This window comes from Podarcis muralis, chromosome 2, assembly GCF_964188315.1.
Source record: "Podarcis muralis chromosome 2, rPodMur119.hap1.1, whole genome shotgun sequence".
NCBI classification, from domain to species: Eukaryota; Metazoa; Chordata; class Lepidosauria; order Squamata; family Lacertidae; genus Podarcis; species Podarcis muralis.
Genome location: NC_135656.1, coordinates 2,597,569 through 2,611,569, shown reverse-complemented (window position 1 = coordinate 2,611,569; position 14,001 = coordinate 2,597,569). Strand labels below are relative to the sequence as shown.

General features: G+C 47.3%; 1 protein-coding gene and 1 long non-coding RNA gene across 6 annotated transcripts in view; one reads left to right on the top strand and one right to left on the bottom strand.

Annotated features, from left to right (window-relative positions):
* Nucleotides 1-14,001, top strand: part of PDE1B (phosphodiesterase 1B) — a 128,300-nt gene that overhangs the window by 56,667 nt on the left and 57,632 nt on the right. The gene's annotated exons all lie outside the window — the stretch shown is intronic.
* LOC114592690 (uncharacterized) lies at nt 10,363-13,545 on the bottom strand. Its single transcript, XR_013391730.1, has 3 exons — nt 12,908-13,545; nt 11,953-12,214; nt 10,363-10,908 (listed from the first exon to the last, which is right to left on the bottom strand). It is a non-coding gene; the product is annotated as an uncharacterized LOC114592690 (long non-coding RNA).

Genomic DNA, 14,001 nt, shown 5'->3' with positions numbered 1-14,001 from the left:
TATCATATTCGTTTCCTTTACCATTATAACTTCCAATGGTGAGAGCCAAAGTGTTGTTTTTACCTCTAATAAATCCTTCTATTTATCCCATACTCTATACAATTTTTTCCTAATTATATGATTTGTAAATCCTTTATGCACATTTATCTTTTCATACCATAAATAAGCATGCCAACCAAAAATAGTGTCATGACCTTCTAAGTCTAGAACATGTGAATGGGCACCACAGTTCAAGAAGGACAGTGACAAACTCGAACGTGTCCAGAGGAGGGCAACCAAAATGGTCAAAGGCCTGGAAACGATGCCTTATGAGGAACGGCTAAGGGAGCTGGGCATGTTTAGCCTGGAGAAGAGGAGGTTAAGGGGGGATATGATAGCCATGTACAAATATATAAAAGGATGTCACATAGAGGAGGGAGAAAGGCTGTTTTCTGCTGCTCCAGAGAAGCGGACACGGAGCAATGGATCCAAACTACAAGAAAGAAGATTCCACCTAAACATTAGGAAGAACTTCCTGACAGTAAGAGCTGTTCGACAGTGGAATTTGCTGCCAAGGAGTGTGGTGGAGTCTCCTTCTTTGGAGGTCTTTAAGCAGAGGCTTGACAACCATATGTCAGGAGTGCTCTGATGGTGTTTCCTGCTTGGCAGGGGGTTGGACTCGATGGCCCTTGTGGTCTCTTCCAACTCTATGATTCTATGATTCTATGATTCTATGAATTCTCTAATATCATCCATTCCTTCAACCAACAAAGACAGGATGCCTCATAGTATAGTCTCATATCCGGCAGGGGAAAATCTCCTCTTTCTTTTGCATCTATCAATATTTTATATTTTATTTTCGGTTTTCCCCCTTGCCAAATATATTTAGAAATATATTTTTGCCATGTGTTGAAACAATCTGCTTGCTTGTTTCTAAGCAGCAAGTTTCTAGTTCTCATGGCTGCAAAATTAAGTTTTAAAATGGGTGCCTGTGGTGGTTGTGGAAGCCATAGGAACAAGTGATTAAGGTTTTCAGTGGAAGTGATGAGGAGGACGTGCTCTTCCCATGACTTGTAATGTTGTATACCACCCTGAACTCTTGGGAGGAAGAGTAGAATGCAGTGCAGTACATGTGTTTGCAAAACCCAGAAACAGGCATCAGCTTTGTGTTTCCATGTTCTAGGTGTGGAGGTGCTAAGCAGGTAGAGAACCAGATTCATTTAACCTGCTCATAATCTAGAGCAGCCTTTGCCAGCTTGGTGCCCTCCAGATGTTGTTGGACTACAACTGCAATCAAACCCAGTGATGGGATCAGTAGTCCACTAGCATCTGGAGGGTACCAGGTTGGGGAAGGGTTATCTGGACTGAGTTACGTGCTACAGATGCTTTTGGGAGAAAAGTTTTTGTGGCCAAAGAGAGGGAGCCCAAACTTGGGATATTGCACGGGTCTCAAATCAGGCTAGTTTGGTGGCTCAGGGGCAAAAAGAGAGGACATGTTGTTCAGCAGCAGAGTGCATGGGTTTCTGGCAGAAAATCCAAGATGTAATCCTTGGTATGAAGGGTGGGAGAGGAGCATAGCCAGGAGAAGGCATCAGGAAACTATTGCCTCCAAATAGTCCTCTTGTCTTCTCCAAGCTGCCTGCAGTGTAGCAGCCCATGTTCTGCTGTGGTTCCCTTTGTGGCCCACACATTAGACATGCAGCACTCATCCTCCTTGCAAGCTCATGGTTGATTGCAGCCCTAATCACTTTATAATATCACAGACATCAGGGAAAGTGATCCAATTAACAGAGAAAATAAGCATGGTTTTTTGTTTTGTTTTTAACACACACAAACGTGCACACACATACACAAGCTTTTGGGACCCTTTGATTTCCTCCTCTCCTTGCTTTTCTGCCTCCCCTGTTTCCTATCTCTATTGCCCTCATTTCCAAACAGACAAGGCTTTTGGGGAAGAGAGAAACAACACCGTCAATAAATTGTTAGCTGCGTGTGTGTGACGTAGCCCTTTGAGCACCCGAAGTCCAAGAGAAGCCTCGGCCTGATCCCTGCAGCAGCACAAATGAGCTTCCACTTGCGCTCTTCTTTGGCTGTGGCCGGGCCCTTTCGCTCAGCTAGCGCCGGTGTCAGCTGGCTGCTGGGCTCAGTCACCTGGCAACAATATTCTGGCGATGACGGGCGTCGATTAAAGAGCGGCTGAATTCAGCTGGCGGATGTTCAGAAGCAGCAATTGATCAAACAAGTGCAGAGCCACTTGGCACAGGGGCAGCAGCAGTTGGGAGGGGAATGAGAAGGGTTTAGCATTGTTGCTCTCACGACAAGGAGCAACTGGCCTGCACACTCCAAGCTCACCCTCTCCCCCCACTTGTGCACTGGCATTGGCGCTGTGATCCCGGTTTAGTTTAAACCAGACCTTATTAATTAGGATCTTGAACAAGGGTGAAGCCATGGTTTGAAATCCTGGTTGTTAAGTCAACATTAAACCAGTGTTCCCCATCATGTCCACAGTTTCTGTGCATAACAGCCCAGGATTGAGGTGCTGAAGCCAAGATGTGAAGAGTAGAGGGAAGGGAGGAAGAGGGATCTTTAGCTGTGATTGCCGCACGGCAGGGGGGTTGGATTAGATGACCCACTGGGACCCTTCCAACTCTGATTCTATGATCTCATGGACCCAATGAATTTTCCCAGGGTGGTTCCAGGGGAGAGTGCTGCCATTGCATCTGTGTCCTGATTGTGGCCTTCACATAGGTACCTTTCTGGCCATTGCGAGAACAGGGTGCTGGACCAAATGGACCTTTGGTCAGATCCCACAGCCCTCCTTACATTCTTATGATCTCTATATTTGTATTCATTGTTGTTGTTATTTCAAAAACAATTTCCTGCCTATTGCCTCAGGAATGAGACCTCCAGCTGGGGTAGCTAGCAATAATCTTTAAAGCCAATCATGACAAAACACTGCACAACCAATTAAGCAAACAAACATAAGCAGCACTGCAGAAAATTTAGCAGCAACAGACTCATTTTGGGAAGACCAAACTCTTAAGCAGCATTTCAGGCAGATGCCAATTCAAGAATCAGCACTATCACTTTCCTGCAGGAGGCACAGAGACCTTTTCCTGACTTGGAGCTGGTAGGCAGTGGTGGTGATGATGGCACCACGAAGAACCCTCACCTCTGGGGGGTGTGGGGTGTGGGACACAGAGCCTCTCCGGAATAATCACAGCACGTGGGGAGGCCCAGATGGAAGGAGATGTGCTTTCATCACTTTAAACCATACTTGCTTTGCATAAAATTAGAGTACCGTATTTAGTGTAACCTTAATTTATATCAGTCAGTTAATGGCCTGCTGCTTTTTCTCCCAGGAGCTCAGGATGCTGTACACAAAGTTCCCGGGTGTCCTCTCGTTCAAGCACAGATCAGCCCCTGATTCGCTTAGCTCTAGCATTAGAACCGCATTATATATCTAGCCAGTTATTGTTTTTGTTGTTGTTCTTGAGGCAAACTGGCAGCTTTTGAGTGCAAAGGAACTGAAATTGACAGAGTCTTCCACATCCTAGGTGTGGACCTAGGATGTGGAAGAATCTGCTAATTTCAGTTTCTGCTTTTTCCACTTTACTTTCCCACATTGCCATGTCAGTTCACATATTTCTAAAAATTCATCAGCATTGTAGTGTGACTTTCTCCTAATATTCACATTTGCGTATGTAATTTTGCCTAATGTACACAATTTTGCAAAGCCATTTCCCCATATGTTATGCATTTTTGTATGCTATTTTCACCAATATATGCATCTCCGTGCACACTTTCCCCTAGTGTGTGCATCTTGGGAGACATGGCTGGGCCTTGTGGATTGTTTTGGAAAGCATGAATTAGGTAGAATGAGCTGAACCAAGTTTCCTCCCACCCCCAGCCTCTCCATGCCACCTTTTGCTTCCCAAGCTGGGTTTGGACCAAGAGGCCCATCATCCTCTCTTCATCACCCTCTCCCTCTGTTAATCAGCCGCTCCTGCAAACAGAGAAACTTTTACCCATGCCAGAAGTGGAATAAATGGTTATTATTGATTCTAAGTGCCTATACACCCCCTGCCTCCATCCCCCGATTTGATGTTTGTTGCTCAGTTGAGCTGTTTAAGTGACTCAATCAGCCGTCTCTCTCATTATTTATTTATTTTCCGAGTGATTGGGTTTCATTGCAAATTGCTGTTTGCAGATGATGCTGGTCTCGGCGGTAGGCTTGGTGTGGCACAGACTGTGGAAGCGGGACGGATGGTGCTGAGCTTGGGAAACGCGAGGAGAAAACGCCACGTAGCTCAAGCTTCAAGCTTCCACTTGAAACTTCTGCTGTTGGGATGCAATCCAAACCCCAGCTGTTGGATTGAGGGGGCTCCTACTCACCCCTCACCCCAGGGCTAACAAAAATCTGGGCAGGATCCGGATCCAGATGGTGTTAGGAGGATGAGGGAGGGTTGGGAGGGAGGGATAAGAGCATAAGGGAGAGCCCTACAGGATTAGTTTGAAGATCCATCATCATTAGGGATCTGCTTTCCATGCAGGGTGTCCTAGGTTCAGTCTCTGGCAACTCCAGGTAGGACTAGGAATGTCTGAAACCTTGGAGAGTTGCTGCCAGTCAGTGTAGACAATATTGAGCTAGATGGACCAATGGCTTGACTCTGTATAAAGTAGCTTCTTATGCTCCTATTATCAATTTTCTGACTCAGTTGGCTTCCTATGATTCAAGGCTTGGCACTGATGACAGCAGTGGGCCACTGGAGGCATCTTGCCTCCGGGCTCCTGAAACACGATACTGCACAGTCTGCAGCGTGATTGCGACTGTGCAATGGCTAATGAATTTTAGCCTGACTTGAGCCTAGGGATAGGGAAGGCCGTGCATCTGAATGGTTTTTCTCTTTAAAAGGTAGGACACCTACTCACTCCCTTTGCTGCTGTTGGGTTTTTATTTTTACCAAGAAAGGAAATCTGTATTAAGTGGCTTTACAATGAGTGTGCCGGGCACAGAACATCAGATAATTACATGTCCAGTTTCATCAGCTTTCTCAGCAGCCCAAACTGCTGTTGCAAAATCTATTGCAATTACCCATCGTAGGGAGCTTTTGATGGCATGTTGGAGAGAGAGATCAACAAAGAGCTCGATGGCAGAAATCTCGGGTGGCTGCTTTTCAAGGTCACATTTTCTCTCTCTGCACAGTGTACAGATCCTGTCCTAGCTGGCAGGATGTGGGTGCAGAGGGCACTGTTGTAAACACATCAACCCCTTTCCAAGTGCTCTTATTGAGAACCTGGTTGTGCCTTTAATGCTGCCCCCTCCCTTCCTGACATGTCTAAGCAGTGTGAAGCTACACTGCCACCCCTTGCCCTGCCCTGGTCTTGCAGAAGATCCCACTGAGCAAGGAGAGATCCCTGCTCAGACAGAGGTTGGATGTGAACTGGCTTCTTTTGAGCCTCTGCTCCCAGCCCACCTCTCTTAGGCTCCATCTCCTTGTGGGGAACTAGAGTCTCTTAAATGGTCTGTACTCAGATTTGACAGTACATTGTGTGGTGGTCTGGGTTGGTAAGAAACAAGGCTTTTAAAATCTGGTGGTTGAAAAGCCCCACTTAGGGTAAGTTTTAATCCATTTTGGTGCATGAGGGGTAAAATCCAAAATGACACCATTCTCCTAGGTAACAGAGGGGATCATCTTCTACAGGGTCGGGGAAGCTGTGGACCTCCAGATGCTGTTGGACTACTTTTACCATCTTTGACAGTTGATCATTGTGGCTGGAGCTTGATGGGAGATGGAGTCCAACAACATCTGGAAGGCTACAGGCTTCTCCCTGTTAAGCTGATCTATTGGGGTGCAGAACCTTTTTGGCCTGGTGGGCCAGATCTTTTATCTCCTCCCACACCACAGGGCAGTTTTGATAGATAGGTAGGGGCACCCACATGTCACTTATTTGATGACATAATGATGTCAGGTGATCAACAGGTGGGTGGTTGTGCCTAGCTATCAAAGTTGGCCCACAGGGTTGTGGGGGTAGTGACTGAGCAGGATTGATATCATGTCATGTTCCGATGCTGGAACTCTCAGGGAAAGTGGCAAGGCTGGAGGACCATGGACAGCTCCCAGTAAACAACTTGTTCCAACAAAGGTTGGGAGAAGACTTTGCCCTTTCATGCCTGTCTCCAGACTGCCTCTTCCAGGCTCCACTCTCTTGAGAAAACATCAAAACATTAATGGCCAGCCCTCTGGTCTGAAGACAGGCCCCACTCCTCTGTTCCATAGCCCCCTCCTGGTGCACTCCCAGTGCTTCTAGATTGGTGTGTACAGTGGGTGGTTCCTGGTTTTTCAGGCTCAGGGAAAGGTGTCTGTGAGGTACGAAGTCCTGGCCCTATAGGCCCTGGTGGAATGGGAAGTTCCTCTGGGACTCCCTGCCCAACCAGCTCAGCCACAACGCTCTCCCTATTCTCTGTAGCTGGCTGTGAGCCCAGACCCATCTCCCCACTTGGTGCTCCTGTGGCATCCGACCCTGTGTCCAGATCACTGCTGGATACAGGGGTCATGGCAACTGAACTCCCTGTGCCTCAGCCAATGCGCGGGTGTGTGTGTGTCAATTCTGCTTTCTGCAGGGTTGGGGTAGGCCAGTGAGTTCCCCTTAATAGTCCTTAAGCTAAGGCAATGGTTTGGAAGTGTGTGGCCGATGTCTGGTCAAAAACTCCACAAACGGAATGGGTAAAGATGCTGGAGAGGGTGTTCCAGGGGCTGGCTGGGTTTTTGGCAGAAGCAAAAAAATTTTTGCAAAGCAATCGAGCACATGCAAATGCATGTGCTTTAAATATACGTATATGATGTGGAATGCAGCTTTCCTAAGCAAAGAATTAGAATTTGGATGGCAGAATAAAAATCATGTCTGTACTGAGTTTTGCAATTAAATGTCCTGGCACCCTGAAAAAAATAACCAACACCCACGGAAAGTGAATGTGCCCAAGTGAATCACACATCTGGCTCTGGCGCTGCTCAGGGGCTCTGCTGCGTGATGCTATTAGCTCCCAGTTGGGTCTGAGATGCAGTTAACTAAATAGCATTGCAAGTTTATTGCATGCGACTGACAGTTCTGATTAGTGCTAATAGGGAGGGAGCGGTGGCAGGGAGCTGCAGACCGGAGAAGCTGGCAGGAAGCTGCTTCTGGAAAAAATGCTCTTTATTTTCTAATAATCTCTTCATTAGGTTTGAAATCTCCCTATGTAATGACCCTGTTGATGAGCAACAGGATCTGCCTGCTGGAGGGTCTGGAATGAAAAGACAAAAAGCACTTCTGAATGACTTCCTTCCCAATGAAATTGTTGTGGCAACTGCCCCCAAAGCAGGAAGGTTTGATCTCCTTGTCCACCTCTCCTGTGACCCACTAGGGACAAGTTTAAGAGCTAGGCTCTGTATCTTCAAAAACACCACATGGTACAGCAATCTGAAGAATGCTCCCTCTTTAAGGGTGGACTAAGCAGCTGAAACACATCCCATTTCAGATTTTCTGGTGCTCAATCAGAGGTCCGTTCCATCCTGTTTTATCTAGATTCTTTTTTGAAAGAATACTGTAAAAGTTCCCTTTTAAATAGTACACATTTTGCATAGTTTTGGTTTTTGTAAAATACACATTTTCCAATTCTTTCCAGTACATTTCCTCATATAATGTGCATTTGAAAAAAAGAAACCTATTTTTATGTGCACCCCCCTTCTCTCCTGCAACCTCCATTTACTATTGAAAGTGACTCCCTACCTCCTACACTTAATAGGAAGAGTGAGGAACCTAAGACCTGGATCCAACTGTGTCCCTCTCTATCAGGACTCTCCACAGGTTACATCACCTCCTCAGCCACACCCACTTCCTGCTCTACTTTGCATCCTCCTTAAGTATATCTTACTTGTCCTTGAACTCTGATAACACCACTTGCTTGCATGGAGGGAAGATAGCTAGAAGTGTCTGAGTGTTTGCAGAACTAGCCCAGGGTTGGCTGTTGTTGGCATCCGTCTGTCTTGAGAGACAATGGAGTGCACCTTGGCGGGCGGGGGGGGGTGTGTGTGTTAGTAGCACTGGAGTGACCTCCTCGGGGCGAAAGCCTGGGCAGCATATATGGAGGACCTGGGCTTCTCAGAAGACAAGACCTCCCTATCAGCCTTGCTGGTGTGGTCCAAAGGAAAGCAGAACAAGCCGTTTGTCACCAGCTGGGCTGCAGGAGTTGCTGGAAGGAGACGTATAAGGTACCACCCAACCATCATAGGGACTCCACTCTGGATTTGTGTAGGGTTTACTCCTTAGCCTTTTCTTCTCCCAAATATATCATACAAGACAATGGAGGTTTAGGATCAGAGTTTCTTTCTCCTAGATGGGCTACCTTCCTAGGTGGATGAGCTCCATCTGCCCCCCCTTCCCTCTACAGCACATGCAGAAGCTACCTTCTTGACTGTTAGACCCTCTGTTGGTCTCGTCCGCTCAATCTGTCAGAGCCTGTCTTTGCATGCAGGGGAAGTCTCTAACTCACCAAGGGTTTGAGACCCATTGGCTCCCCTCACCTGGTTTAGCCAGTCTGTCAAAGCTGTTTCCCAGAATGTGACTGCTGTTGCATGTTGTCAGTGTCTAGGAGTCGCAGGTGAGAGCTGAGTGCAGGGTGTGGACAAAAGGTGGAGAAACTGCCCCAGAAGGAGCACAATGTGTTCCCTAACACCCCATACACTGCAGTGTACAATTCCTGCAATGCAGGAATCTCAGCTAAAGCTTTATAGGCAATCCGGCATGCACATGTTGGATCAACTTGCTTGTGCTGCCTCTGGTTTGGCCTGTTGCATCGAGGGAAAGCTTTGTGTTTAACCACCAAAGTACCGATTCTGCCCAGATTGAAAGGGAACTGGAGGAGCAAGTTCATGAAATGGTCATGTGAATCAACCGTTAGTGATTGTGGCAACCCTGGCACATTTGTGAGAGGAGATGCTTTTCCTGCTGCTGCTATGAATCAGCCATCAGTGAGAGTCTCCCTCCTCCCATTTCCTTTTCCACACCCTTGTCCAACAATCTGGCTCCTTTCCTTGGATGTTGAGGTCAGCAGAGTCCGTGAGAACTCCCTGAGTAGGAAGTGGCTGCCCCTCAGTCTCCTCTGCACAGCTGCTATGATGCAGAGTCATCAGCAGCTGGTGGTCAAGTCTGAGCAATGAAATGTCCTAAGGGAGGATTGGGGGGGAACCTTGAGCCTATTTCTGGCAGCTGGAATCTGTCCCCAGCGGGAGAAAAAGGCTTGATCTCATTTGGCTGGCCTGCGTCCCTGGAAAGGAACAGCAAAAGAAGCTATTGACTTCACTAGCCCTTGCTCTCTCTTCTCCTGGAGGAAAACAAATCAAGCACTGGTTGCTTGCCTGTTGGCCTGCAACTCTGAGTAAAGTATCACCTGCCTTAAACCAGCAGCATTTTTGCTTAACATCCTGCCTGAGGAAGAGCTCTGTGAAACTCCCAGACTAGCTTCCAATTTAGTGAGTTTTCAGTGCTGAAGTAGACATGGCCATGGTATATGTTAAACACCGTCCACATATAAAGCAGGGTTTGGGTTCAGGTCTCCACATGCCTCACGAAAAAGGAAAAGGAGACAACTGATTCACATGAGCTAGTTTAAATGTATAGGATGCAAATTTGTAAATAATTATTAATGCAATACAGCTCACCATAGAGAGAGATGGTGACCTCTGTGCCTGCTCAGTCTGCTGTCCAGATGTTCCCTGCTGACTGGCAACTTTAACCTCCTACCCCATATCAGGCTTTCTCTTTTTATGAGTCAAACTGGACTTGGACAAATAGAGGACTCCTACAAATCTCTGCCAAAGGACAACCCCCTAAGAGACTGCTATTCATGATGGCTATATTTAACTCCAGCAGCAGGGCATCATGCCTCTGAACACCATTAATTCGGAACAACCATGGAGGAGGGCTCTTGCCTCGCTGGCCTGCTTGTGGGCTTCCCTGGGGTAGCCTTTGTGGTCCCATGTTCCCATGACAGCCCTGCCAGCAGAGGACTGTCCTCTGCAAAGTAAGGAACATGGACCGCTCTAGCCTTTTAATTTTTTGTGCATGAGAGAGGGGAGCAAAACCTCTTGTTCTCCACCCCCCACATTTTTCCTTTCTGTGCTGCTATTAAGTAGGTTTTCCAAAGTGAGCCAGGCGAGGAGAAAATATCTCGGGTGGGCGAGGGGGGGGGGGGAGACACTCTCTCTCTTTAAAGCAACAGTGTAACTCAATTAAGAAGAATATATTTATCACTCCAAGCCATCATACAGGTGGTTGCATCATATGTCAAGTCAATCCTCTCAGATGGCTGTGCGAAACCTATTAGTCCTTTTTTTTGGGGGGGGGGTGTGTGTGAGATGCCTCCCCTCCCTTTGGCAATGGATGCAAATGGTCGCCCTATCTGCTTCTTCTTCAAGGATGTAGTACTTGCTTTCTGCGCCTTGTACTGGACACCAGGTGGGGGAGATCCCCTCTAGTCCGTGAGCTCCTCTCTTCCTTGTGAGTAAGACTCCCAGGACTTGCTTTTATTCCCTGTTGAAGATTTACAGAGAGCTGTGAATGAGGGTGAAAAGATGAGTTGAAAGGTTTTCCTGAGCTGGTGTAATGAAAGGCTGGAAGCAGGCAATCCTTTCGCTTCTGTTTTTAATGGAGCTGAGAGTGGTGCAATAGAGGCATCATTTGTCCTGTGGACACAGCTGGTCAAACAGTTTTTACTTCTTGGATTGGATGCAGGGAGGGTACTTCCAGAATGGCACTGCTGCGTTGAAAACCTCTAAGCCTGTGGTATAGATACTCTCAGATAGTTTCCACAGCGAAGGATGGTCCTCCCTCTTCCTCTTCTTCACGTGTGCATCCCCCATTCACATTCCCAGAGGGGAAAAAGATACACTGGATACCAATGGAGGCAAAATAATTGTGGTTTCCTCAACCCCACCCACCCCATTTTCATTCACAGAAGGGCTGCAGCACTGCATCAGCTCAAAACCTTTTGATTGATTGACTGAAATGTTACTAGCCTGGCAGCGTATGCAGAGAACGGCTCTTGTCTCTCTGAGATGATTCCATGCTGGGCCTTCCTGCCCCCCCCCCTCCTCTCCTCCTCTCCAGATCCAACGTCCCTACTCCCAGCTCACCCACTTCCTTTCCATACCAGCTGCAGTGGGGATTGAGTGACTGACAAACCACAATTAAGTCACCCTTTAGTGTGTGCCACTCCCCCCCCCCTGGAGGCATTAGGAAACTGATGTGTTTAAATTTCAGCAGTACAGTTCATGTACAAAATGTGCCCTTGTTTTGCTGGTCATGGCCATGAAATGTTTTGGCAGCAGAACACCTAGAAACCCAACTTCCCGAGAGAGTTGTGGTGGCAATATTCTGACGGCTGGGGAAGGGTAACTCTAGATGCCCCTCTTGCTCTTTTTAAAACTCAAGTGTTACACAGCACTTTGCATAGCAACATGAGCAAGAGTCTGGGTTGACGAAGGAGCAAGAGCCAATAGTTATTAAGAGGAAGTGCAGTCCTATGATTGAAGGCATGTGTGTGAAGGACTGTCTGGTCCAGGTCTGGTTTTAAATAAAGAACCTTAACAAAGTTGGCCTTCAAGAGCTAACAGCATCCACACAGCCAGGCTGAACAGGTACCCTGCTTGCAGACTTCCATTGTGAGATATACTGTATTTCAATTTAAATTGCAGTGATTCTTTGCAAATTTGCAGCCGTAAACATGCATTAGCCCAGTGTTTCCCAAAGTGAGTGATACCATCACCTGGGGGGCACTGGAATGATCCAGGGGGTGGTAGTAGCCTCAGGTGCAGTTGGGGGGCATTGAATAAAAATAAGAGGGTGGTGGATGCATAAAGAAAGAAGAGAAGAGAATAAAATTTTGATAAAAACAGTTTGTACATATTTCATCTGCTGTGTAATGACACTTACCGTTAGGTTGGGCACCGTTGTGGGATGGTGACAATGCCTCCCCTGTATCTGGCGGTCGTGCTGGAGGTGAGAGGTTTTCCTGGGGTCGGGTGATCCCTTTTTGGCTTTACCCAGGCCTGGGAAGTGGATCACAGCTTGCTTGCCAGTGGCAGGCGGGCTGCGGCACTGGCACTGCCCCCGGGGCGGATCAGACTGAAGTGGCAGTTTTCACTCCTCTCTGCTTCATGGGTTTTTATTCCCGGGGCCTAGTCCACCTCCTCATCTAGTTTTGGAAAAGTGTTCATACATATTTCATCTGTTGTGTAACGATGCTTACCAATATAACATGGTGTTTTAGTGATTACTTTATTTTCCAAATAAACACAAAATGTAGCAACATAAATACATAAAGGTAAAGGAACCCCTGACCATTAGGTCCAGTCGTGACTGACTCTGGGGTTGCGGCGCTCATCTTGCTTTATTGGCCGAGGGAGCTGGTGTACAGCTTCCAGGTCATGTGGCCAGCATGACTAAGCCGTTTTTGGTGAATCAGAACAGTGCACAGAAAACTGTTTACCTTCCCGCCAGAGCGGTACCTATTTATCTACTTGCACTTTGACGTGCTTTCGAACTGCTAGGTTGGCAGGAGCAGGGACCGAGCAACAGGAGCTCACCCCGTCATGGGGATTCGAACCGCCGACCTTCTGATTGGCAAGTCCTAGACTCTGTGGTTTAACCCACAGCACCACCCCCGTCCCTAACATAGATACATAAAAGAACACAAATTTATCACGGCATCTTTCTATTTGTTTGCTTAAAGAAGACAGATTTCCAGAGAGGCGCTGAGTTGTTTTTTCTGAAAAGGGGGTGGTAGGCCAAATACGGCAAGTTTGGGAACCTCTGCCTTAGCCTGTGCAATTTCATGCTGCCTGTGCTCTCCTTGGATGATGCACCTCCTTTTTTAATGCATACTTACCCACCCTAAAGGGCACTGAACCTTTCATCTGCCTCCTGGCCTCCCCTGCAACTCTTCTGTTGGCTGTTCACATAGATACCTTGCCCAGATTCTAGAGCTGTGTTTGTGATGCAATGAGAGCCTAGAACCTGGGTAGAAAGAAAAGCAGCTGATTGTGGGGTGCAGAGTTGTGATGGAGAAACGAGCAGGCTGGGAAGGGGTCAAGTGCCCTCCCTTACCCCCCTCCACCCAGCACTTCTCTGCTGGAAATCGCACCCTCGTGGCCAACAAATTCATGTTGGATCAGGATATCAATGGCTGCTAACCATACTGGCTATCTTCTTCCTCCGCTGCCATCTTCTGGCTATCTTCTTCCTCCGTGTGCTTCGGAACAGCAGCTGCTGGGAATGCCATGTGGGTGGGAGTGCTGTTGCACTGTGGTCCTCCTTGTAAGTGTCTCACAGGCATCTGGTTGGCCACTATGGGAACAGGGCGCTGGACAAGATGGGCCTTTGGCCTGATCCAGCATGGTTCTTCTTCTGTTCTTGTTTCCACAAGAGAAGCTTGTAGTTGTACTTTAAATAGATCAGGCTGCACGTGGATCTCTCTGCTTGAGAATCTACATTTGGAGATGATGGGTTGAGGAATAGATGTGGAGTTAACCAAAGGCTAAGCACTGAGGTTTACTTTGGGGGTTATGCCTTAGCTCAGATGAAATCCTGGTGTGATAGATTCCTGCTGGATAAGTATACAAATTGGTTTCTTCAAAAGCCTGGAACCCTAAGAAATGCCTGTTCTCTCTTTTAAAACTGAGTGTTGGAGAATGTGGTCTAAAGGGGGGAAGCAGGTATTTTTCATTAAAGGTTTTGCGGAAGTGGAATGGCTCTCAAGGTATCCACCTGCTCTTTGCTCTCTAGCTTAGCAGCTTTTACAGATAGTCTGGTCTGGGACGGGGGCGGCGGGGCAGAAGGAGTTGCTTGCATCAAAATGCAGCCTATGTTAAGATGCTCCTTAAGGTATGGAATTTAAACAGTCTTCTGCTGCAGTCTCAGTATTCATAGCATATACACAGCACATTTTAAAGACAAGCTTAAAACATCCAACACAAATGCAGA